Source organism: Maylandia zebra, linkage group LG22, assembly GCF_041146795.1.
Source record: "Maylandia zebra isolate NMK-2024a linkage group LG22, Mzebra_GT3a, whole genome shotgun sequence".
NCBI classification, from domain to species: Eukaryota; Metazoa; Chordata; class Actinopteri; order Cichliformes; family Cichlidae; genus Maylandia; species Maylandia zebra.
The window spans coordinates 11,693,732-11,720,742 of NC_135187.1; the positions used below are offsets into that span (position 1 = coordinate 11,693,732).

General features: G+C 42.9%; 1 long non-coding RNA gene across 2 annotated transcripts in view; it reads left to right on the plus strand.

The window, feature by feature from the left end:
• LOC143414563 (uncharacterized) overlaps positions 1 to 27,011 on the plus strand; it is a 69,589-nt gene that overhangs the window by 33,725 nt on the left and 8,853 nt on the right. Inside the window, exons 2-4 of one of the 2 annotated variants that reach the window (XR_013095196.1) lie at positions 12,217 to 12,305; positions 22,760 to 23,083; positions 23,229 to 23,356. This is a non-coding gene — a long non-coding RNA (uncharacterized LOC143414563). Of the gene's footprint in view, positions 1 to 12,216; positions 12,306 to 22,759; positions 23,357 to 27,011 lie in introns of both variants that reach the window. The other variant, XR_013095195.1, reaches the window with a different exon arrangement.

Below are 27,011 nucleotides of genomic sequence, written 5' to 3' on the forward strand. Positions count from 1 at the left end.
TTAGTTCATGGTGCCCTGCTAGGCTCAGCTACATGGTCTTGCCCTCCTTTCAGCCAGCTACACGCAGGAGAGGCCATAGGGGTTTGGACTGGGTAGAAGTCAGGTGTGGAGAGCCTGGCAGGCCCATAAAAAAACAAACACCCAGCACGCCCCTGCGGGCGGTTTATCCTTCAAGCTCGGGTCCTATATATAGGAATATATTCCTGGACTATATAGACTGTGGAAGCAATTAAACTACTCCTTTAGGCTCATCTGGCATGCAAAGGCCGTTCTCTACCTGACGTTGATGACCAAACCTGTTTCTTATTAGTTGTGTTCTTTGTCTCAAACAATATCAATAACATTCACCCAAAATAACAGTCATCAGTGAAAAGTGCATTTAAAACACAACTGTAATGTAATTCTTTCACAAGACATTCCTTCTATGACATTTGATGATGGCAGAGACAAAAAGCCCCTATAGATGTCCAGCTGGATTAAGATCATATGACTTAGATCGTTTTCATCCTCATCACATCGTTCCTGTGCTCTGTGGACGGAGACGTCGTCATCTAGGAAGACTCCAATCTATTCAGCATGGAAACTTTATTGAATGTGATCACTCAGAACATCAGATGGCATGGTGAACCCAAACCATGCCAGAAAAACAGCAGACCACCCTATCCCCTCGCTGAAGGGGCCATAGGTTCATGCTTTAATTCTTAACTCATTTGTATTTAAAATGTTAGTGACAATATTTACCAAATTCATCATCTAGGTTTAGCATGTTAGCATGCTAATTAGCATTAAAGTACAGCTAGGGCTGTAAAGAACATAAAGTATTGGTAACATTTAGCTTCGCTGTTAGAAGGAGCTCTCAAGATATCTGTTCATCAGTCCCTAGAGTGTTAATAAACTTAATAAACACATACATGACCATCAAGCTAAATTAACAATGCAGGCTATGGCATATGGATCTGGTTGGGGATAGCAAATTGTCGGGAAACCAGAAGTGTCAGGTTGTTCTGTGACTAGGTTGCTGGAAAGCGTATTTCAAATGATTGATGTTATGCTTAATTTTGTAGCTACAATGACCCAATCAAAACTGTGCTGTGATGGTGGTGATGAAAAGAAGAAAGTCAGGAAATTATTCTATTAAATCCAAATTGGTCCTTGACTGTCTGAATCAAAGTGTATTACATGGCAATTCAACTGGCAGTTTTAAGTCACATAAACTAACGGGTCTCAAACATACTGTCAAGTGCTTGTTAAAGTGTTCGATCTCATGCCTGTAAATCATAGGAAAAGCCTGTATGGCCGTGCTGCTTCACCCTGAATACTTCTATAGGGATCATCATGTAATGACAGCACCTCTCTTAACCAGTGCATAGATCTAACACTCCCCCTCCTTTTCCTCCTTTTAATCCTTTCATCTTTTCTTCTCCTCTGCTCATCTGACTCTGATCTGCCTTGTTTATCTTTTTCAGGGACTCGTTGAGCGATGTGGTCCTTTTGTGGAATGGATAGATCTAAAGATAAAAGACAAGTTTAAAATGCCGGTGACTCAGCCGGGGTGTTGTCAAATAAATTGGGACGACACCTCTTTGGTCCCAGCAGATGCTACGTGCTTCGTTATGGCGAGCTCCGGTGAAGGTGTGGTGTTTCTTTCCTTACAAATCTCACAGTGATTTATGTAGCTTCTTCTTTACTCTCAGTCATCTGTCTTTTTTTTTTTTTCAAATCTCAGCCGCTCTTCCTTTAATCAGCCTTTGGTGTGCTTATTTGGAGTAAGTGATTGCTGGTAATGTGGTCTGGCAGTGAGAGGCCAGGGCCCGGGCCCTCATTGAAATCCATAGATTTTCTCACACTGCTATTGCTAGCTCTCTAGGTGTGAGTGATGATCTCCATATGCCCAGGCTAACCCAAATTCTCACCAATAAGGCTGTGTGTATTAGTCATGCCTGTGTACCATTATCACCATGTGTCAAGTGCACACCTGGTATGTGGTGGGTGTGCGTCTCCAAATACTTGCATGCTTAGGTATGTGTGACTGAGATGGTTAGTGTTCCAGTATACATGTGTGTATGTGCCCTGTAAGGCTACAAGACCTGGAGCCTCATACATCACCACCTCACCTTCTTAGTTATGTTAGCTTTTTGCCACAGCTGCTCACCGCTGGCTGTTTACACTGACCCTGCTGCACGTCAAGACAGCAATTCTTGCCACACACAACAGCTGTAAATGTCACAAACTGCTCAGACAGAGGCGGCTTACAGGAAAAGCAAACAACACAGGCTTTAAAGATAAACACAGAAACTCAGCTTCTAGTTTAGTAGGTACACCTAGTGTAGGTAAACAATCCTGCAAAAAATGGTGCCTTCATGAATGGGTCTAATGTGTTAGTTCTTCTATCTTGTGGGGTTCCCCAGGGATCTATTTTGGGTCCCTGTTTTATTTATTAACTACATGCTTGTCATGATTCGGCTGTGTGGCAGGCAGGATGAGGACCCAAAATGCAAACTCACGGACTCAGGGGATAAACTCAAAATCACAGCTTTAATGCTGGAAGGCAGATCACAAGAAATACAAAACTTAAACCGGGAACAATAACTAACACTTGCAGAGAGACACAGGGAAATCCACGCAGCTATGAGGGACGACGCGACACTGACTCAGAGAAACACAGGGTTTAAATACACTGGGAAGTAACGAGGGGAATGAGACACAGAAGGAGGGCACAGCTGGGAGAAATCAGGACTGACGAGACAAGCAAAGCAGGACGCATTCACATGAGACACGGACCATCAAAGTAAAACAGGAAGTATCACACAGAGACGCGAACTTGACACAGTGGAGACAGCAACTAAGAAATACAGAGACATAAACCATAAGGCAGAGGTCTAAGAACCAAAATACACAGGGAAATACTCAGCTGGGAACACAAGAGACTAGACTAGAGAGAGTAACAAAAAACCAACCATGAGAACATAATGCACAATGCAGAGTGACAGAAAACAAGAAACTCAAACATGCAAAGACACAATTACACAGAACAGAGGGGACACAGAGAGACATGAAGGGCAAGGGATCAAAACTAGAAGCCATAGAATAAATCACACACAAGTACAATAATACAAAAAAATCACAAAGAACTAAAAACGCTGGGTCAGGAGACCCAGGACCGTGACAGTACCCCCCCCTCAAGGGCTGGCTCCAGACAGCCCAAACACAGAAAGACAAAACCAAACAGAAAACAACCCAGGGCGGGCGGCGGGGGCCCAGGACGGAGGGCTCGGAACAGAAAACAAAAGAAGAGCACGGCAAACACCGGAGCCCAAGAAAACAACCCAAACACAGAGCAGTTCAGGGGGCCGACCATGCGGAAGGCAACGGCGGAGACGTGGAACCAGTTCAGGGGGCCGACCGTGCGGAAGGCAACGGCGGCGATGCGGAAACAGTTCAGGAGGCCGGCCGTGCGCAAGGCAACGGCGGCGACGTGGAAACAGTTCAGGAGGCCGGCCGTGCGCAAGGCAGCGGCGGCGGCGAAGGAGACGACGGAGCAGTTCAGGAGGCCGACCGCGCGGAAGGCAGCGGCGGCGGCGAAGGAGACGACGGAGCAGTTCGGGGGCCGACCGCGCGGAAGGCAGCGGCGGTGGCGAAGGAGACGACGGAGCAGTTCAGGGGGCCGACCGCGCGGAAGGCAGCGGCGGCCCCCCAGTCTCAGGCGTGCTGGCCATGGCCTGGTGGGCACAGGACCAGTCGAGGCAGGACCAGACGGTGGCGATGCGGGGGCCGGACCAGGCGAAGCACAGGCTGAGGCTGGACCAGACGAGGACGAAGACTCGGAGGCCGGACCAGACGAGGACGAAGACTCGGAGGCCGGACCAGGCGGAGCTGCAGAGGCTGAGGCCGGACCAGGCGGAGCTGCAGAGGCTGAGGCTGGACCAGGGGGAGCACAGGCTGAAGCCGAAGCTGGGCCAGGCGGAGCAGAAGCAGAAGCCAAAGCTGGACCAGAAGCAGAGGCTGAGACCGGACCAGGCGTAGCAGAAGCAGAGGCTGAGACCGGACCAGGCGTAGCAGAAGCAGAGGCAGGACCAGGCGACGCTGAAGCAGCGGCAGAGGCTGGCCCAGGCGTAGCAGAAGCACAGGCTGAGACCGGACCAGGCGTAGCAGAAGCACAGGCTGGCCCAGGCGTAGCAGAAGCACAGGCAGAGGCTGGCCCAGGCGTAGCAGAAGCACAGGCAGAGGCTGGACCAGGCGATGACGAGGCGGTCGCAGGTGGCGGCTGGACAGGCTCCTCGGGCCCTCCAGCTGATGCGGCGTGAGGCTGAACGGGCCCCTCGGACCCTCCAGCTGACGAGGCGTGAGGCTGGACAGGCCCCTCGGACCCTCCAGCGGAGACAGGTGGCTGAACGGGCCCCTCGGACCCTCCAGCGGAGACAGGTGGCTGAACGGGCCCCTCGGACCCTCCAGCGGGGACGGGCGGCTGAACGGGCCCCTCGGACCCTCCAGCGGAGACAGGAGGCTGAACGGGCCCCTCGGACCCTCCAGCGGAGACGAGGAGGTGCTGGCTGGGCTCACTGGAACCCCCAGCGGACGAGGTAGATGGCGGCACGGGAGCCGCGGAGTGCTGGATGAGCTCATCCGAGCTTCCAGCAGGAGCCGATGTAGAGCCAGAGAGAATTGGGACCCCGGGCTCAACGTTAAGCTGGCTAGAAAACTGCACTGCTACGGGGAACTGGGCCAAAGGTTCAGGTGCGAACTGAGCTGTGCTTTCCTTTTTGTTTTCTGTTCCGAGCCCTCCGTCCTAGGCCCCCGCCGCCCGCCCTGGGTCGTTTTCTGTTTGGCTTTTGTTTTCCTGTGTTTGGGCTGTCTGGTGCCAGCCCTTAAGGGGGGGGTGATGTCATGGTCCTGGGCCGTGTTGGCCCAGTATTCTTCTCTTGTATTTTTTGTATTCAGTTCCCTGTTTAGGTTCTGTTTCCTGAGTTGCCCTGTTATGTTGTTCCCTGTGTGCTTTCCCTTTGTGACTCTCACCCCCTGTGTGCCCCTCTATGTATTCATGAGCCCTTGTCCCCTTTCGTGTTTTATTCCATGTTTTCCCCAGCCTGTTATGTCTGTGTTCTCCCCGTGCTCTCTCCTCCTGTCTGAACCTCTGTACTTTCTGTTTTACTTTGACAGTCTCTCGTCAGTATGCGTCATGTTGTGTTCACTCCTGCCCTGTCTCGTTATGATTATCTGTGTCAGCTGTGTTCCCCGTGTGCTCCCACTTCTCTCGTTAACCCTCTGTGTATTTATGTCTGCGTCTCCCTCAGTTCTGTGTCGTAGTCTTCTGTCATGATTCGGCTGTGTGGCAGGCAGGATGAGGACCCAAAATGCAAACTCACGGACTCAGGGGATAAACTCAAAATCACAGCTTTAATGCTGGAAGGCAGATCACAAGAAATACAAAACTTAAACCGGGAACAATAACTAACACTTGCAGAGAGACACAGGGAAATCCACGCAGCTATGAGGGACGACGCGACACTGACTCAGAGAAACACAGGGTTTAAATACACTGGGAAGTAACGAGGGGAATGAGACACAGAAGGAGGGCACAGCTGGGAGAAATCAGGACTGACGAGACAAGCAAAACAGGACGCATTCACATGAGACACGGACCATCAAAGTAAAACAGGAAGTATCACACAGAGACGCGAACTTGACACAGTGGAGACAGCAACTAAGAAATACAGAGACATAAACCATAAGGCAGAGGTCTAAGAACCAAAATACACAGGGAAATACTCAGCTGGGAACACAAGAGACTAGACTAGAGAGAGTAACAAAAAACCAACCATGAGAACATAATGCACAATGCAGAGTGACAGAAAACAAGAAACTCAAACATGCAAAGACACAATTACACAGAACAGAGGGGACACAGAGAGACATGAAGGGCAAGGGATCAAAACTAGAAGCCATAGAATAAATCACACACAAGTACAATAATACAAAAAAAATCACAAAGAACTAAAAACGCTGGGTCAGGAGACCCAGGACCGTGACAATGCTACCCCTCAGGAAAATCCTGCTGAGACATGGCCTAGATTTTCACTGCTACATAGATGATACAGAACTCTATGAACCATTAAAGCCTGGCACTACCGATGTCTCAAATACTAGACGTTTTTCGTCTGAAGTTTTGGTAAATCCATTTCCTGTCTAAGATTCAATGACTCTAAACAGTCTATAGTTATGCAGTTGTGTTTCGTTCAGCTTAGAGACATATCCAAAATCTGCTCATTCCTGTCTCATTCCCAGAAAAGGTTATCAGTGTTTTTATTTCTTCCAGACTTGACTACTGTAATGCACTTTTCTCTGGCATCAGTCGCTGTAATTTACACAGACTACAGTTATCTCAAAATGCTGCTCCAGGCTTCCATAACACATTGAAAAAAATACCACAGTACACCAGTCCTTCCAGTCTATCATTGGCTGCCTGGTTTTAGAATGGATGTAAGATTTTATTGCTTGTTTTTAAATCTCTACAGGGTCAGGCTCCTGTTTTAATTCTAAGTGCTGTCTAATGTGAGCTTTCTGATATGGCTTCATAGTGGTTCCAAAGACTCGTCTGCTCATTAAAGGTGTCCAAGCCTTTACACCTCGCACCCCACGACTGTGCAAAAGGCCAATTAATGCCTTGTCGATGCTTTTATCTATTTTTCTTTTGTTGAATGTGTGGAATTGATTTTGTCGTTTTTTCTCCTTTGTTTTCACTAATTTGAAATTGCTTTTAATTCTGCAGACCTTTTTTATTTTTCAAATTTCCTTTTCAATTTTGAACTTGCTTTGAAAAGTGCTGTAAAAATAGGAAAAATACAAGTGAAGTAAAACATGTAAAAATCAGCTAAAACATTCACGTAAATACATTCAGGTTTCAGGGTCAAAACTGGCAAAGACGAGGGCTACAAAGGTGAATTCCTCAACCGCTATTGTTCCTTGGTCCTAGTCTCTCTGTACTGTCTATTATCTTTGTAATTGATGCTTTTTGGCCCCACTGCTTCTGAAAAATTAAAAATAAAGAAACATCTTCTTAAGTTACTGTAACTAGAAGGCTAACTAGCTATCAAATCAAATCAGTTTTATTTATATAGCCCTTTTAAAAACAACAAGAACTGTACAATAGAATAAAATTCTATAAAATTTTAAAAAGACAGTAAAAGTAAGAGAAAAATAAGAATAAAAGGATGACAGACTCATACAGAATTAAAAGCCAAGGAGTAAAAATGGGTCTTTAGACGAGTTTTAAAAGTATCCGGTGTTGAAGAGGTCCTGATATGTAAAGGCAGTTTATTCCAAAGTTTCGGAGCAGTCTCAGCAAAAGCCCAATCTCCTCTGTGTTTTAATCTAGACCTAGGGACAAGCAGCATTTGGTCCACAGACCTCAGATCTCCCCGGATTATACCAATTTAAAAGATCAGAAAGATTAATAGGAGCTAGTCCATGCAATGATTTAAAAACAAGTGTCAAAATCTTAAAATCCATTCGAAAACTAACTGGCAACCAGTGTAGCGAGGCAAGTATAGTATAGTCGGCCAATAGATCACAAGGTAACACCAGAGTAGAGGCTGTTGCAAAGCTAATAGTAGCATCTCAAAACACCCAAAATCTGAAGAAGTAGGATGCTCAAGCTACTTCTAAGGTTCATGTACCTCGATCTCACCCTTTACCTAGCATCCTCTTGTGACACAACAACCCTTTGCACATCCTCCTTCACTATATTCATCTCTTTTTATTGCACATGTTCAAACCACCATAAGCTTGCTTACTTTGTATCCAAACCATTCATCCAAACCTCAGCTGTTGCTCTGATACACTCACATCAAATCTAATCTATCCTGGTCACTCTCAGTAAAAATCTTAGCATCTTCAGATCTGCTTCCTCCAGCTCTGCCTTATGTCTTTTTCATAGTGCCATCATCTCCAAACCATACATCATAAAAGGGGCTCACTGAGATCTTGTAAACATTTCTTTTCACCCTTGCTGCTTTCCTTTTGTTGCAAATCACCAAATCAGGCACTCTGCCTGTATGATCTTCTCTTCTACTGTGCACTCTGCTGCTTTGGATTTTCCACCTCCAAACACAACAGTATAGAAATCGTCAAACTACCAAAGTGAAAAAGGCTTTTCTGAAGAATCTACTCCATTTCCCAGCGATTCCTGACACTGGTGGTTTGTGGAATAAACAAAATGGGCAGTGTATCAGGAAGTGGAGGGCTAGACTAAACAGTGGTAGGTTAAACAAATCCCTAGCTGGGCAGCTTTCCAGTCCTTCTTTATTGACACTCATGTGGTCATCAATTGCAATTTTTCCTAATAACATTCAGCATTTCACCTTTTTAAAATATTATATAATCGGTCCCATGATGCTTCACAGATGTTCACATGATGTGCCATGGCTGGGCAGCTTTCCAGTCCTTTATTGAGACTCATGTGGTGATCAATTACGATGCCTTCCTAATTACATTTAGCATTTCTCCTCTTTAAATTGTTATGTAATTGGTCACATGATCTTCCACGGGCGCAGCAAGGTTCATAACTTTGCAACAAAAACCTGCTTTCTCTATTTTGATATCAGGTATCATATAAAAGTCTGCTTTTATATGATATCATTGTTAAGTGATGTGCCTGACCAAGAAACACTCAGATCACACTGACTCATTTAAGACTTGTTTATAACCTAGAGTAGTTGCAGATTTCAACTGTAAGAGAAAGAGCAGTGGCACTCTGTCCCATCTTGTGTGTGTGTGTGTGTGTGTGCATGTGACTGTTACAGGCCATACTATTTCTTGCTTTCTGAGAGCTTTATTCTCTTGCTGCTCCAGACATCACAGGCCTCTGACACCCACGGCTGAGGTTGTGTTTTGTCAGATGCTCCCACCAAGTAGCGCCAGAGTGGCAGTCTCCACACCAACACACGAAAATCACAAACCTCTACTGAGATGAAGCAGCCGCGGAGGTTACGAGAGAAGCAGCACAGAAAAATGGAAGGCAAAGCAACAGAGACAAGGGCAAGGCTTTTTAATTAGCATGAGCTGGAAAAAATAACACAAGAGCTATTGAGACAGATGCTCACAAGAAGGATAAAAATGTATAAAATAATTTCCTCTCTTCCAGCAATTCACAAGGCTTCCAGACCAAAACGGCCTTTGCTGTTTTTTCCATTTCTTTGTGGCAGCATTGGTTTATGCTGTGGTTCAGAGACCTTTTCAGTGAGCTGTACGTTTTATTTAAAGACCTGTGAGTGTTTCTGTTCCACATATAAATGCGCGCGCACACACACACACACACACACACACACACACACACACACACACACACACACACACACACACACACACACACACACACACACACACACACTGCAGCAAATGCACTCATATGGAGTCTGTCCAAAGCAAAACAAAAGAAACTTACTTGCGTATGTTCAACTTATAAAAACCAAGCCATGTGTTCGGTGGAGGGGCAATCAGTGGATGTTTATGGGATCAATCAGAATGGCAACTACAGCCAATAAGCCAAACACACTCTCTACACACTTGGAGTCAAACAAACATGTTCACATGTACACGCATTCATAGAAAAGTGAAATTTAAGCCAGCTCTCACCACCACACCCTGAGAATGTGCAGCACTACACTCCCTGCCAGAGACCGCATTTAATGAGACTGCAAGGGACCACTAGCTGAAAAGAGTCTACCTTGAGACAACGCATGCACACACATGCGAAAACAAACATTAATTAAGGGCGTACATAATTTCTCCAATGGAAAACTATTCCAGACGGGATGCATATCACTACAGAAACGCTTGCCCACAGAGATGCCGCAAAGTATTCCACTATAGAATCCATTCAGCAGGTGGGTACACATCCTACCAACTAAACTATATAAATAAGAAGCTGCACTCACACATGTGCCTTTAGTTCTTTTTAATGCAATTTCTTTTCCTGCATAAATATATATCTATTTAAACAACAGGCTTCGGTTCCACTTGCACGTCTGTTTATATCTTTGTACTGCAATGCATGCACTTGGTGCATCCCAAAAGGTTGATTCAGCGGGAGAAACGTTTCATCACTCATCCAGGTGACTTCTTCAGTCTCAGCTGACTGCAGGTTTTCCCCAATCTTATAAACAGTACATTTGCACAATGACTGAAACTAGCACCACTGAAGGAACAGCTCCTTGATCATTAAGATGCAAATTCTCATGATCATTAATCAACACCCACTGATCAATGGCCATGAGCACCATTGGTAGAGAGTTGGGAAATGGCTGCAATCACAGCATTTTAAGATGCTGTGAAGATGCTGAAAGATGTACCCTTGGGCTCCCTCCTCGATTCAGAGATGGTTTTTCCCTTTTCACATAAATGGCCTCCTTGACTCCCTGCTCGAACCAGCGTTCCTCCCTGCCCTGGATGTCACTGCCTGTAGGTGCAAATAGTCACTTAGATAGTGACGAAATGTTTCTCCCACTGAAAACGCTACATCCAGATGAATAGAACCAACCCTTTGGGATTTAATTACCTGGATGATTGAGCTTGCATCAAGACATACTTGGCATTTGGCGGTAGCTACAGTATGCGAAAGTGGAGAAGTCTATGCGACAGCAAAAAGGTCGGTTAGTTTGCCCAAACTACCTGCAGTTACTTTCTACAAAAGACAACTTTCCTTTGAAAACAGATCAGAGACGTGAGTTTTGTGGCTCATCCAGAATGTGACAGTATATCCCTGCCACCAGTGTCACACTCTGAATGAGCCGCATACAGTTCTTTGCAGTTTTTAAGTCTTTAGTGTTGCCTCCTAACGTGACATCAATTCCCCCTCCTCCGCTCTCTTTTTCTTCGTCTTTATCCTGTTTTAAATTCCTGTCCCTGAAGTCATCAGAGGTTTGGGCAGACAGCCAGGACAACGAGCAGTGTTTAAATCTGTCTAGTCTCTTCCTGAAGAAGAGATCTGGACCTGCCCTAAAGTCAGACAGACACCAATAAAAATGAAAAAAAAAAAAAAAAAAAGAGTCGAGAAGTTTCCGGAGTTGACAAATGACGACAACTCAAGAAATGACTCTGAATACAACCAGTATTATTTATGAAGTACATAGAGTTTTTGGATCATTAATATTCATATACCTGCAACTATAGAGCCTCTGATTGTAAAGGAGAGGAAGCATTAAAGATGCCCAAGAATACGCAAAGCAGTACTGCAAAACTACTGTGATGTGTATGCATTTTAATGAGATCATTATGGATCCACTGACACTTGTTAAAAGGTGCATTTTGGCGCATTCTCACTTAACAAACACTCCGGCTGTGAGTGAATGCTTAAAAAAGGGAGTGTTACTACACTTCCGGCAGAAAAAGACGGGTTACTATGTTTCCAGTCACAGCTTCTCCTTTCCCAAAAGACTTGACAATACAGTGAAAGGTTCCAGGCAGACAAAGAAAACTTAAACTGAGCTGTAAATTAGCTTGCAGGACTTATGGTCAGCTTAGCCACGGGGACTGATTTGTGCCAATAAGTCGAAGGCCCGACAGGCTCTCTGCGGGATACTCGTGTCATTTTCTTACCGCACTGCTCTCTCATTTCCTTCTACTTTTATCATATTTTTTTCCTCCCCGTGTGTTTTAATACTGTGGCTTTTGGATCTTCACTCTTATTGCGGTTTATATTTGGCTCCCGCTGATATTTATCATGCCCCAAACACCATCTCTCTCGCTCTCTCTCCTCATTTCCTTGATGAATTGGCAGTCCACTGTAACCTGATCCCTGCCTCCTCCCTGCATACCTGAATAATAACATGAAATGTAGACAGGTCAGTGGGGCTGTGACCTGCTGTGTTCCCTGGGGCGCGACCTCTGTATGACTTCAAGTTATGATCTAAACATAACTCGTGGTGGCACCTTGGAATAAAAGGAGGTCACTGGATTTGCCAGAACACATTGTCAGAAAGCGAAGAAAAGCGTCTGTACCGTGTGGTATTTTTAGCCGTAATGTCCCCAAAAATAACCATCTGTTTTCGGCATCATCCTGCAGCTTTCATTTGATCATTTATGCTTCTTAACACAAAGCACAAGAATGACATCACCATGTGCCTGGCTGACCATTTATCTCATTACGTCACTGTTTTGATAATGATGCTTTTAACTGATTTCTTCTCCCAGACTGACAAATGACTCCTTTGTGTCTTTTAGCTCTTCCTGTGCTGTGACTAATTATGACCCAGACTCAGAGTGTCTCCTCAGCTCCGGCCAGGATAAACTCTAACCTCTGTGACATCACGGTTAGTGCTATGTTCTCATCAGCTGTTATAAAGATATTATATGAAGATATACTAAGATCAAGGTTTTTTGGTGTGGCCTATATTTGACCTCATGTTAAAGAAAACTCATTAGTGGCAAAAACAAGCTGCTGAAATGCTGCACAGCCGTGTTTCTGTTATCCTGGTGAATATAAGTCCAATACTCACTCTCCTTTAACTCTGTATTGGACTTATAGGGGGAAATCTAGGTCTTAAGGTGCTAAAAGCTTGACTAAGTTAGTCTAGGTAGACAATTGGTACATTGATGGGCAAGCAAAACAAAACATAAAAAACCCCCAAACCCAGCAATTCAGTCCAAACCTTACTGATTACAGAAGCATTAAGCTGAAAACACATAACACACTCATGTAAGTCCACTGGGGGCCACCTTGCACTGTCGTATTGCACTTACAATATCCCCCATTTTGTTGTTTATGTCTGAGGACGTGCTATAAATATACAAACAGGTGAAGAAAAAGATTTCTTCTTAATCTACACTTTTAAGCCTATAATCTTAGCTCTGTTCTCCTCATCGCATAGCAACAAAGCTGCAAAGCTGCACTCCTACTCCGACATTTTTTTCCCATTTAAAGTAAAAGGCTGTTGTCATCAACTCTTCGTGAACCACAGATTTAACTCCTCGCAGTTTTTTCCCCCTCCGCCTGTATCTTTCCATCAGCATTTTTAGCCGAACACTTACTGAAGTAATTGTCCACAACTGTCAGATTCAATTGATTTCATTTACAAGGACTTATTGGAACACACAATAAAAACAATGAAAACCATCATCATTACTGGCTTTTATTCAACATTTATTCTTTTTTACCCCAGCTATTTAATAACCATGACGGTTTTATTGCCCTCCCTGCAATCTAATAGTCCTCTCATTGTTCAGAAGCCATGTGGCCTTGGGCTAGAGCGGTGGGCAGATTTAAAGATGGATCTGGTTGATGAGCGCTGGTAATATAATCTTCTGACGTGCGTCTGTGAAAATGTCACTATGGCCTGGAGCGGCACTGTGTGTACTCAACCTCACAGGTAGTAACTGACAACTCTGGGCGTAATTCAAAAGCACATTTTTAGATATACATGTTTATTTTTCCAACTTAGGGCTGCGGTGTAAAATTTAACAGCATCATCAAAAAAAATGCTATGTGATTTATTAGCAAATGTATGAAATCTTTTACGATACTGTATTTTTCTCCGCGTGTCAAATTCTCATAGAGCATTGTGCTTGGAGCAGTTCTCCATCCTTCAAAAACACTCTGCAGACAAAAAACAACAAAAACTAGGGTACATGCCGGCTAAATGTGTTGCTGCCCTTGACAAATGGCGAGACATTTGGGTTAGCCTCAGAGAATATAAGCATGACAACCTTTAATCGATCTGCGCTTTCTCCTGCAAACATGTGCAGTGAAGCGAATGCTCAGAATAGATAAGCTGACTTGTCCTGAATAAAACACATTCGCCACCTTGTTCTGACCGAAACTTTCACCTCTCTTTCCAGAGTTTTGTCAGGGTTTACTTTAACGGGGCGCTTACATCAACTTTTGACTTCAGCCATAATATAACCTTTGTTAGGCACACCTGTTTAATTACACCTGCTCATTAACGCAAAAATCTAATCAGCCAATCAGAAGGCAGGAACTCGGTGCATTTAGACAACCTGGTGAAGTACAAACTGATTTAAGCGACTTTGAACGTGTCATAGTTGTTGGTGCTGGTCTGAGTATTTTAGAAACATCTGATCTGATTTTCTCTCAGCCTTCATCCATAGAGCAGCAGTTCTCTGACTGAACATGTCTTGCTGATGTCAGGTCAGAGGAGGAGGAGAATGATCAAGACTGCTTTGAGGAAGGCAAATCAGTACCTCAACCACAACCAAGATATGTAGGAGAGTGCCTCTGAACATACAACAAATTTAACTTTGAAGCACAAGACCACACCGGGTGCTGCACCTACAGCTAAGAACAGTAAAATGTCAAAACAATCCCCAAGGGATCCTGCAATTCGCCTAGTAGGATGGGAAACTGGTCCCGGGCCCAGTCTGGTGTGAACAGATGGTTTGGATCCATCCTGCCTTGTATCAATTGCTCAAGCTGCTTTTGATTGGTGGTGATGTTGGTGTAATGGTATGACCATCAGGGTGCCCATCTTCTGATGGCTGCTTTCATAAGGATCTGTCACAAAGCTCCAAACAAACTGGTTTCTTGAACATGTCAGTGAGTTCAGTCTACTTAGATCTTATCCCAGTAGAGCACCTTTGGGATGTGGTGGAACGGGAGATTCACATCGTGGATGTACAGCTGACAAATATGCAGCAGCTGTGTGATGCTATCATATCAACATGTAATGGACCAAAATCTGAGGCATGTTTCCACCACCTTGTTGAATCAATGCCACAAAGAATTAAGGCAGATTAGAAGTAATGTATGAGTAAAGAAGTATCTGGTGAGTGTTTCCATTTTGCTGTCTCTCAGTTCGATTACTGTGTCGTTTGTCATATGGCAAGCTGAACTTTGAAAATAATGCCCAGTTTTAATCCAACAGACAAAGGAAAGTGCAGAGTTTGAAACTATATAGTCCTGAAACTGGGGTCTCTGGGTATAAAAGAAACACTAGACGCAGTCAAGTGTGCACTCAGTGGCTCACGCAATGTCAAGTGTTGTGATGTACTGCTATCGTCCCATGAGACACAGGACAGTCAGCTCAGTTTGAAGGAACAGGTCAGAGTACATTGTGTGTGGGTGTTAGTAAGTGGATGGTTTGTGTGTCTTTGTGTGTGCTGCTTGAAAAAAGAAATCTAAAACAAAATTGTACAAAAGCAAGACAGTTTTTCTCTTATGCTGCCTTGACTGAATCTTATATGTTATTTTGAGGAAATTATAGGGCATACTGACCTCATATGAAAAATGATTTAGGAGAGTGGCTTGATGCAAATGTTTTGAAATAGACATGACAGATTTCAATATCTGAAATACAACATTATGAAAAAAATCAGATTTAGATGACAAGATTTGCATTTTGTTTTAGGGGTAAAAAACTTTAAAAGAAGGCAAAGACGTTTAAAAACAGTAAAAGGATAAGTATGTTTGAGCATTTACATCAATATGTTCAGTTTCATGGGAACTCCAAGTGATCTGTATGAGAATCATGATTTTATTAAAAGCGTGAGAACATCGCTGCTGTTCTTTTCTATACGGGAAAACAGGAGATCTTATGAAAAAAAACGAACATCTTGAGCTTAAGAAATTTGTGTGATCACAGCTTTTGAATATGGCGTACTGAATATGTGCTACAACACATTCAGTACTGCCATGAAAAAGGTACTTGCTGAAAAGAGTGATAGTGGTTTACTTCAAAATAGATATCAATACGTTTGTTTGCCTAACAATCACCATATGCATTATTAAAGCAATCGCATAGTTTATCAAAGGTATTACGTGTGATGTTCGTTAACCAGGCAGAGTCGAGTAAAATATGTGGGTGGTTATTCCCGCTCTGATCATTATTATTTCAAGGCTGTCCTGATGTCAGACTGAATCACTGAACCCTCTTTGATCTAGGCTCTCTGAAGCAGCCCATATGGCTTAACATTCAGGCCGTGTATTTACCTTTCTAACTGAGTTGAAAAATGTCCTCATTAATAACAGTGGATTGTTTTGTCTCTGAGCTGTCTGCCTGGGCTTGGCTGGCTGCTGGTTGCCGAGAAGAGTGTAGTGCATCCACCCAGAGTAGGCCGCAACAGTACACTGGTAGCACATTTAGCAGCGCCGTTAATCTGAATATCAGACGCAAACATTCAGCTTGCATAAGTAGCAGCATGAAAGCAGCTTATATTTTGAAAGAGAAGGAGTGAGTGGGATTGAAACGGTGATCGTGCATTCGCATGCAACTTCTCGTGTGCGTGCATGAATGCGTCCATATGTGTGCGTTTGGATTTGCCTCAAACATGTGTATCGGTATCCGCGCACAGCTGAGGGAAGGGGAGATTTGTCGGCTTGAATTTCACCGGTTGAACTTTGGAGTCTGATACGTTTGGGTGAGTGAGGTAAATCACATAGAGGGGTGACTGCTGTCGGGAAGGTGACACTTTGAACAGCACCAAGGTTCATGAAGGGAATTCAAAAGGCATGCGGACTGCTCTTTCTCAGTTGTACATAATCAAATCATTTGTATCTTTTTGGTATATCATCGTCCTCTAATGTATGCTCTGTAATCTCTTCTGAATCAGTGTGAAACCTCCTGTCTAATCTCCTGGACCTATGATTCATTGACTTACTGCTCACTGCAAGGCAGCTTTTTATTATCAGATTTTTTTTCTTCACTGCATGTTGCAATGGGAGGCTTAATGTGTCTTACTTTGATTAAAGTGTATTTATATCAGCGTGGAATTGAGAGAGACTGAATATGAATTTCAATACAGAGAACCGGCATCTGATCTGTGATCTGCAGCTGCATGCCACAGTGGGATGTAGGCTTAATGCAGCGGGAGGTGCTGGCTTATGAGTTTGCCACGTGGATGTGTTGTCCTCAAGACACACCATTCACTTTTTTGTATTCATTAAGCTAATATGCGGTGGCCTTCAACTCTCACACACACCCAACCTCTGAAGTTAAGTGTCATTGAGTGTCAATAGACACTGGCATTATTGTCTTTTTCAGGCATGAAAAATTCTGAGCATGTTTCATAAACTTCAGTGTCATTAGTCCCGCTGTGTTTAGATATAATTAATTTGAAATCTGATAGCATGTGACAGCTATTCACCATTTGCATTTACTAAACAGCTTCTATAAATCAGACACATTATAAAGAATAGCGATAGATTTTGTTTTTTGCATGCTAAAATCAGCAACATAAAAGATGGATGGCGCCAGGGTGCCATCACCCATCAATTTTCGACTCTACTTTTTGAAGATCCAACATTAGTATTAGTTTTATTAAGCAACAATTTATCTTGGATGCTAATTTATCAGCTAACGCTCATTAGCTAGCCAAGCTAATAAGGGTTAGCTGATAAATTAGCATTAGTTTATTAAGCAAGAATTTATCTTGGATGCTAATTTATCAGCTAACGCTTATTAGCTAGCCAAGCTAATAAGGGTTAGCTGATAAATTAGCATTAGTTTATTAAGCAAGAATTTACCTTGGACACAAAGGTGGAGTGTTAATTTATCAACTAATGCTTGTTAGCTTGGTTAGCTACCTACATTTATAAATTGTATGGGTGCACATACACATATCAGATAATTAGTGCCTATAGCACCAGCTAATTTCTCTATAAGACACTTGCCAAGCACAAACAGGTTTGCTTCAGGTCAAACAAACCAATGTCAGTATACATTTTGTATTTAAAACAACATGTAATAAGGCAGGAGTTTAACAATGATCTCAGCTCCGTTAGAACTTTTGGATCTCTTTGCTTGTGGTCTTGGCCTTTGGTAATGATTTCCAACTGTTATCCATCACTCGGTCACTCATAGATATTTCCACTCAGTGTGATGTTATAAAGTAATTGCCAGTGTGGCTGATCTTCTGACTTGTTTTCTTCAAAACTAGTAGGTGCTATTTGGATTCAAACTGAACGCCTTTTCCAGAATCTGCACTGATTGTTTGACTATAAATGCTATTATACACTGGCTTCAACAGTACTGCTGATGGCTGCATTGTCTGCCAATAGCACTTGCCAGCTGTACCCCTGCCCAGTGCATTACGTGCAGTGAACATTTAGTTCACTGCTGACAGAAAACAATAAATGCAAATCTTTTCAGCACAATCGTGCACAAGGCGGCTATTTAGTTCAAGAAAAATGCTGTTTCTCTATAAAGGAACGCAAAACTGAGTGTGAAATAAAACGATGATCTTGTACATCAAAGTCATGTTTTGCATCCACTCCAAACTTCTGAAAACTGCAGACACTATGGCTCTGTGTCCTTATGTGCTCTTGATTAACTTTAAGCAGCATTTACATTTTAAACAGACACACATCATAACTGGGCATTTGCTGAAATGACTGATAGTGGTTTTCTTGGACAAGCTCATTTCAAGGAGGATGGCAACTTTACTGCAGTCAGCTTGGATTAACAGCAGCTACAATGAATCACAGCAAAAATGTCAAAGCATATCTAAACCACTCTCAAAACTGCTTAAACCACTCCTGCAGCACACTATCCATCAGCAGCTCCTTCCGATGGTACAGCATGGAAGTAATGCATTTAGATGTGCTACACACAAATTATGATCAATGGGAGGAACCAATAGCTGAGAATTAGTTAAATAAAATATCAGTTTAAGAAGTTGCTGTGAAAAGTTTAGATAAGTTTTGAATTTCTGGTTTGTGTAATTTATTATACCTGATATTAATCCCTCCCTTTAAGAAAAAAACTAATGAGTGAAAAGGAAAAGAGGGCCTGTAGATAATGCTGGCATTCATTTGTTGCACACGTTATACAATCTGTTTACTGCCTCTTTGTGAATGTTAATATAAATGAACTGATGGCAGGAACAGCTGTAGTTACTTAGCAATGAGAAGCGAGCTCCTGCAGTCACTTACAGGCCTGTTTTCATTCTTGTTGGACATTCAGTAGATACTGTGTCGGTAGCCATTATAGACAGCTGAATGGAAACGCATTCCACCAGAAGGATTTAGTGCTGCGAAATATCCCAGTGTTGATATGAGTGAATAAAAAGATTAACTGTTCTAAATAAATAGATGGATAATCAGTTAAACTTGATGCAGTGCTGCATGTGGGGCACGCTTTATTTAACCCAGCGGTCTCCAACCTTTTTTGCGCCACGGACCGGTTTATGCCCAACAATATTTTCACAGACCGGCCTTTAAGGTGTCGTGGATAAATACAACAAAATAAAACTAGTACCGGTACCGAAAAAAGAAGATTTATTTATAACACACGTGAAAAGACTCAGGAAAACCGAGTTAACGATAAAAACGATAACAAAATAACGCTGAAAACCGATAAAAACCCTGAAAACCATACATTTCACACCTGAGCCTCAACTCTTGCGGCCCGGTACCAAATGACTCATGGACCGGTTGGGGACCGCTGATTTAACCCATTCCAAATTAGCATCCTTCTGTACGATCACCCACAGAGCTGGATGGTTTGCAGGCGACTGCATCAATATGTAAACCAACACTTCATACACTTTCTTTTGTTTTGTACTTTAAGCACTCAGATAGCAGTTTAAGACGCTGCTCATGTTAGTATTTCATCTGTACGACCATGTGTGTTTATTCCCACGGTACAGTGGAAGTGAAAAGGAGGACGTCTGTTGCAGTGAAACTGCCATAAAAAAAGCAGAGCTCCAGACACAACATGTCTATGTCGAGCACCCTTGAATGACCCGGTACACAATGAGCCACAAGTGTGTGTGCGTGGAGCTTGCCCGAGTCTGTACAGTCACTTTATGTGTGGGTGTTCCTGAAATGGGACTTTATTGGTGTCCCTTGGGTACCCATTGGTTTCCTTTGTCTGATCCTTAAGACCCCATGGGACCTCAGAAGCTTTAGAGTTTACGGTCTCCTATACTTGCACACATACACAGACTCGCCTGTATAGCGCTGCCATCCACCTCTCGCCCGCCTAATAGACACTACATAAAAGGAATCCCAGTGGGGCCTAAGTGGGCCTCACTATTCATTCACTCCGCGTCTGACATCAATAAAATGACCTGCAACCACTCAAACACACCTTTCTGTCACTTCCAATTTCCTGCTTCCTTACCGATGGAACACAGATGACTATATCAAGACCGCTGCTCTCTGTAGCTTACAAAATATGAGTGAAAGTGCCTGAATTTCAGTTATTTCTTTGTCCATTTTACCTGCAAAATACAGCAAAGGATATTGTGATATTAGGACAACAAGTAGTATAAAAGTGAGATCTTAAACCCAAGAGTTATAGGTATAGATAAACCATGGCGTCCCACATCAGATGGTACAAACAGTATTGCCACAGGAAATAATACATTTGCTTGTTAAACGAGTGAAACCAAAATGCAAATAAGGGAATGCACTTTTGTAAGGGGGAAATAAATCCGTTTAAGCTATTAGGTAGGGCTGTTCAATATAACGATATATATCGGATGATGATATAAAAACGTCTATCATTTCATTTTACACTATCGTTTGGTGTCGTAAAACAAACTGTTTACGGCAATATTTTTTCATCGTTTTGATGGTCACTGTAGTGGCACCTGTTTTTATGCGTTGTCGTTAGCAACAACGACGGTAAAACCGTCACATGTCCGCTTATTTATTTTCCACATAAACCTTTCACAATAAAGCTCAAGATCCTGTTGAGACTTTTCAAAATAAACTGAATCACGTAAAAGAGAATGCAGAGTGTTTACGGCCGTCAGGTGCTAAAAAAATAAACCTTAGACTCAAATGTTACAACAGGCTTTTCCCCGCAGCACGCCATGTAATAAATACTCACAACTTTACAACTTATGTCTAAAAATGTATAGTTTCATGCATCGGTTTAAACCAGGGGTGTCAAACTCCAGGCCTCGAGGGCCGGTGTCCTGCAGGTTTTAGATCTCACCCAGGGTCAACACACCTGAATCAAAGGATTAGTTCATTAACAGGCTTCTGGAGAAGTTCAAGACATGTTGAGGAGGTAATTTAGCCATTTAAATCAGCTGTGTTGGATCAAGGACACATCTAAAACCTGCAGGACACCGGCCCTCGAGGCCTGGAGTTCGACACCTGTGGTTTAAACACTCGAGTCCAGGTACATGAGGCCCAGCTGGAAACACTTCATGCAAGTCGAGCTGCCCGAGATTCACAGAATTTTCAGAAAATGTAAAATTTTTGTGATTTATATCGTTATCGGACGATAGATGTCTTATACTGGGATATGAGATTTTGGTCATATCGCACAGCCCTACTATTGGGTAAAGGTGAAGGGCCAAAAGATGCCAAGTGAAATGCCTGAAAAAAGTTCAACTGGTCCTTTTTGATCAGTCTGTGCTTTTTATTTAGCTTTTTATTTTATTTTTTAAAGGCTGGTTAATTTCAGTTACCTCCTTTTTATGAACTATAAACTTACATGAGAGCATATGTGAGGCTGATTTCGCATTAGTCGCTTGAAACCCGATCACTTGAGAGCCAATATGACGGCATCTGGCATTTTCCACACTGGCCTGACAGAGCAGGTAGATTCGATTTAGCAGCTTTTCCTTCTGGATGATCAAAAGTTACTAGTGAGAACAGATGGGAACAGGAAGAGGAGACTCCAATAAATCCGTTTAAATAGACTGCGTTTTTGGGGGGATTCATGCAAGTAGGCAGCGAGCGCCTCAGCTGCCACCTGCCCTGATGGGGCTTCTTATTAAGGACTTGGCTCAGTTTGGCAGGTGCACTGAAGAAACAGACAGAGGGCTAAATAATAGTGAAAGGTGTTTGTCTTCTCTCCCACCCACCCCCCTTTTGGAGCATAGCTAAAATTCATAACAGGAATCCCATTATGTTATCAGTGTTGTATAACGTCGACAACGCCATTCCTGTGACAGGTGTGTAATCTCACCAAAAGTGTTTTGACAGTCCATCAAACCACAAACGCCAGCTAGAGCCTGATCCTTTCGGCTTCATTTTGAATGTCATTCTGTTTTGATTTTAATCTGGTATATGAAAGCCCCGCCTGCACCGCCGCCACACACCAACGTGCAAACACCCAACATTCAAAAGCACACAAACACTCATATCCCTCCTACCCCGCTGTCACAGAGGCTCCGTCTCCCTCCCACCAAGCATTCTCCTCCTGGAGATTTTATTGCTATCCTCACCTGGCAGGGCGACATCATGATCTATTTTCAGTATTTGTCCATCTCCTAGAGAAGTAATCACCTTAGCTCTGCCGTAGCAAACACTGCTGTCAGATGAATGACATTGAAGCTGTAACAAGAATCTGCAATGGCTATTCAACAGCTGAAGCAGGAGCCTCCGCTGCTTTAGCTTTGGAGATTGCATTCAGAAATGGTCACATACATCTCATTAAAGAGTTCTCAAACGGAACAACAACCCTGTATTTACAATGTCGAATGCACCGGGCTGCAGCTTCTCTTTGGAAAATATTCTTTAATGAACAAAAATGAGGCAAGACTGCAAAACAAACCCGACCTCTGCTCTCTTCGAGGCCGACATCAATACGGATTTGTCCCTGAATACTGGCTCACATACTCAAACTCACTGTATTTTCTAATAGGAGGTTGATAAATTAAACGTTACATCAAAATCCAAATATAAAACATTTCAATTTAGGAAACATGTTTGTTCATTACTTCTGCATTAGCTGAAAAATCAGCTAACAAATAAACTGTGTTAGCTTCACTTCAATGTGAAAATTTCCATTGCTCCGTGGGCCTACTTGGACATGTACCACCCAATTAAAAATTGTTTCTCCCCGAGCAGGCCAAATCCCTTCAGCGCACTGCAAAAACTACCTGCAAAGAGCCCAAAGCAATTACTTGGATTCCAACCTCCCCAGATTCCAATCTGCAGAATGTGCCGAAACAAGCCTGATCCATGGAGCATCCACCCAGAAACCTACAGGACCCAAAGGATCTGCTGAAAGGAACATTCCAGAGCCACATATCAAAGGACACCTCACCTCAAAGGGCCCTGTGTCGACACCACAAGGCCTCAGAGACGTTTTCAGAACCTGAATCTGATTTTGTTTCGCCAAGCATGTTGCACAAACAAGGAATTCTGTTCCAGCTGTTGGTGTGCACAAAGGTTATGACAACAACGTGCATAAGACAATTTTCCATAGACAAAATAGCATATATTATATATAACAAGCACATACATTTTGCCTGGACAATGGGAACAACAGGGACGTATAAGGCAGTGATTTAACTGCTGTGTCTTTTTGGTGTAGATCTGGTGACAGAAGTGAAGCCTGGGAGATATTCAACCCACCTAAAAAGGTTGATTTGTGGTCCACTACTCTCAGGCTTGAAATGGGATGTTCTTCTGTAATAACCTGCCCACCACAAGATGACGCAGGTAATGATTCACATCTGAGATGAGTTATATAATAAAGGCTAAAATGGCAAAACCTCCACAGAAGCCAATAAGAAAAGTTTGGACCTGGTATAATTAGTTGGAATTATTCCAACTAAATATACTTCAGGGCTGGATATATGCAGTATGTGTATGTTTGTGCATGTATGTCTGTTTTACAAGTCTAATTACATGCCTAACCTCACTTAGTATTGGTTCTGTATACAGTGGCCATGTTTAATTACATCTATAAACTTAAATAACTGTGGTTGCAGTTGCATTATGCAATATTTTCCTTTTTTCAATCCTAGCGTATAAGAAGCTTTTTAAAAAGGACTGTCTTATTTAACATCTCAGTCATTAGAGATAGTTTAGTGTTAACACCTCAGTCCAGTGAAATTAGAAAAAAAAATACAACTAAATAATGAAAAAGATTGTTTTTCTTTTGCAATGTTTGCTCCCACAAGGCTGTTTCTTTTTTTTCTTGCACACAAAGACACATATACACACACAAAACATATCCATCACCCACTATGTTATTTTAATGGTGGGCTCTGCAAGGCCCTAAATAGCCTTCTCTTTCACTGGTCCATCACTAAAGGATACAATGTGCACTAGGTCCAGTGAGCACGTTGAATGATGGCATATTTGCTTGCGATTCTCATTCTATGCCGGAGTTTGAAGTTTCTCTCCTCCCGGGCTGCGTTTGCATCTTCTGTGTTGTGGCCAAGGTAGATTAATCATTAATCAGTCCCCCTCCCCGTCTGCCCCAACCTATCTGTTTTTGGGCTCATCCTCAGCTGAAAACACCCTAATCATCCCTCCGTCCTTCCGCTCTTTATTTGGTCGCTTATGCAGCAGTTTTTGCTTCCCGGTGTTATACAAGCAACGTTTTTAATCCTCTTTGGATTGCAGACATTTTGAACCAAATGATGAAAATAATATTAAATGTGTTTTAAATGTAATGGGATTCACGATGCAAACCAGTCTCATAGTTATCTCGCTTTAGAGAGTCAATGTTTGCATAAGTGTTTACTTTTTAAAAATGTGGTTAATGAAACTCTTAAGCTTGGATTTATTGCTACAAAGTCAAATAATCCAATTATCCCAGCCAGCAATGCATGTCTATTTTTTTTTTAACACTCTTGTATTTTATTTCGACTCTTGTAAACCTCTGCCTTAAAATCTGCCCCACGGTAAGCTGGCATCGACTAAATTTAAGCCCCGGTGAAACTTTGACATTGGTATTGTTTATTTGCCAAGGTTAGGCCACTTGGAGCATATAGGAAGATGGAATCGCAGTGTAATCAGCACTTAGTGATAGTCTGACACTATAATTTTATGGATTCAGCCATTAACTGTGAAGTGGTGTCAGACTGAGAAGAGTTGGTCTTTGGAGACCTTGGAGCAAGCAGCCCCACAGCTGCTTTTCGCATTCTTCTCTCTCCAAGACTGTTGACTTCATTTCCTGCGAGCCTCACCCCAGGACGCATGTGTCTGCTTTCTCATTCCTCTGTTTTTCTCTTTCTGTACTTTTCCTTCCCATGTTCTCTCTGCATGCCTCTTGTTGCCGTGTCCATTTTTCTGACTTGCTTCTATTTTGTTTCCCTCTCTCTCACGGTGACCCACCTTCCAAATCTCTTGTGCTGTCAGAACAAAATGCATTAATGATACACTGATGATGTAGTTCCTAAATCAAGCATAGCAAATGGCTTTTTGAATCAAATATGAACCACATGACTTTTGGCAAATCTGCAGCCAGCTCACATACAAGCCCTGTTTCAAATTCTGTCTTAACCTACTTCACTGTTGTCGAGCCACTGCTGGTGCCAGAGTTTTATTGGCTTCTCCAAGTAGCTGCCTGGTTACAGTCGTAAGGTATTATTAAATATTAAACTTCTGACCTCAGAGAAGCATATGCATGTGTGTGGCCGCTGCTTTAAATGCCATTTAAATGACTTTTTTTTTTTTAAGTGAGTAGTTCATCGGCAGGTCAACCTCGAAGAGAGAGAGCAGATATAGAGTGATTTATAGTATTTGGAGGAAAGTGGGGGACACAGGAAGGAGGAAGAGGGTGAGAGAAGTGGGTGCGAGGGGTGGGTGCATATAACACCCCATCCAAAATGGGATGTTTTGCAAGCCTGCATACTTGTAATCTGTGTCAACTGTGTTGACGGCCAAGGTGCTTTCAGGAACAGGAAACTAGGGACAAAAAAACCAACACACACACATTTACACACCAAACCACCTCCACCCATTTTTTTCTATATGTGACATTTATTTTTTAAATAAATCTCCTTTCCAAGCAGCTAATTTCAGAATTGTTAAGAGACATTGCACACCTACAGCTTAAAAAGCTTTAATAGGATTTTATTATTATTATTTTTTTATTAGATGGCATTAGAATGACAGCTTTGACCAACTAGACAGGTCGTTTGCTCCCTACTGTTCTCCTTTCACCCTGGGCTTGACTCCAATCACAATCACCCCGATTTCCTCTGTTTCCTGCTTTCTCTTCCTGTAGAACTAGCCCTCATACTATAGCGACACTCTGATTAAAACCACTCATGTCATGCAAAGACCTATTAATTGTGACAGTTCAGCTCATAAATTAGAACTTTTGTATATTTTGTTCAGTAAATACTAAAGAGGTGCCATGCAACTTGCACAGTAAGTAAGCAGAGAGTTTATTCAGGCGACACTGGAGTTCTTTAAAGAGGTCATTTGCAATGTGGCAACCGACAGTGGGGACCACCTGACAACAGGGTGCACTATGGGAAGAGGGTAAGCCTGCAGAGGCAGTGTGATGTTTTGGGTGGTGTTCTGCTGGGAAACCTTGGGTTCAGCCACCCATGAGGATGTTACTTTGACACGTACCACCTACCCAACCATTGCTGCAGACCCTGTACACCCTGGGCTAGAGTCTATCCCAGTTGCGAGAGGCAGGGTACACCCTGGGTAGGTCACCAGACCTACACAGAAGCAGACAGACAATTATTCAAGTTCAGAATATTCAATAAACTTAGACGCATGTCTTTGGACTGTGGGAGAAAGCTGGAGTACCAGGGACCTGCACACAGCCACCATCGAATATGTGGATTTGAACCCAGGATCTTCTTGCTGTGAGGCGACGGCGCACAGAAACTATACTTTTTAAATCTTGTATTTCACAGCAAATGAACAGTTCATACAGGTTTATTTTCCAATTGTCACTTGGGAAGTTATTCGCTATTTAATCAAGTATATTTTCTAAATCATTGCTTTGGACTATTTAACAGAGAAAAACACAGCTGCTCTGTAAAATGACACAGTAGTTCTAAGCGCTTCTGCATATTTTGCCAAATTCAAATCCTGTTGATTTACTTTCGGTCCAAATCATTTCCCTAAAAACACAATGAATATATCAGTGTATATTTAGCGCATAAATATTTAGATTAATTTTGGTTTTCACCCGTGGTCCAGTTTACCCTTTATTTTTGTTTTCATCTCTGGATGCATCAGCTCAGTGCTTTTCCTATGGGTCTACTGTTTGATGTGGAGTAAAAGGCTCCAGGAGTTTATGAATGAATATTTTAAAGGGATTCAGTGAGGCGGCAGGGCACAAAATGGCTCCTCTGTCCTCCCTACAAGTCGGTCAGTCATTCTGCCGCAAGCCCAA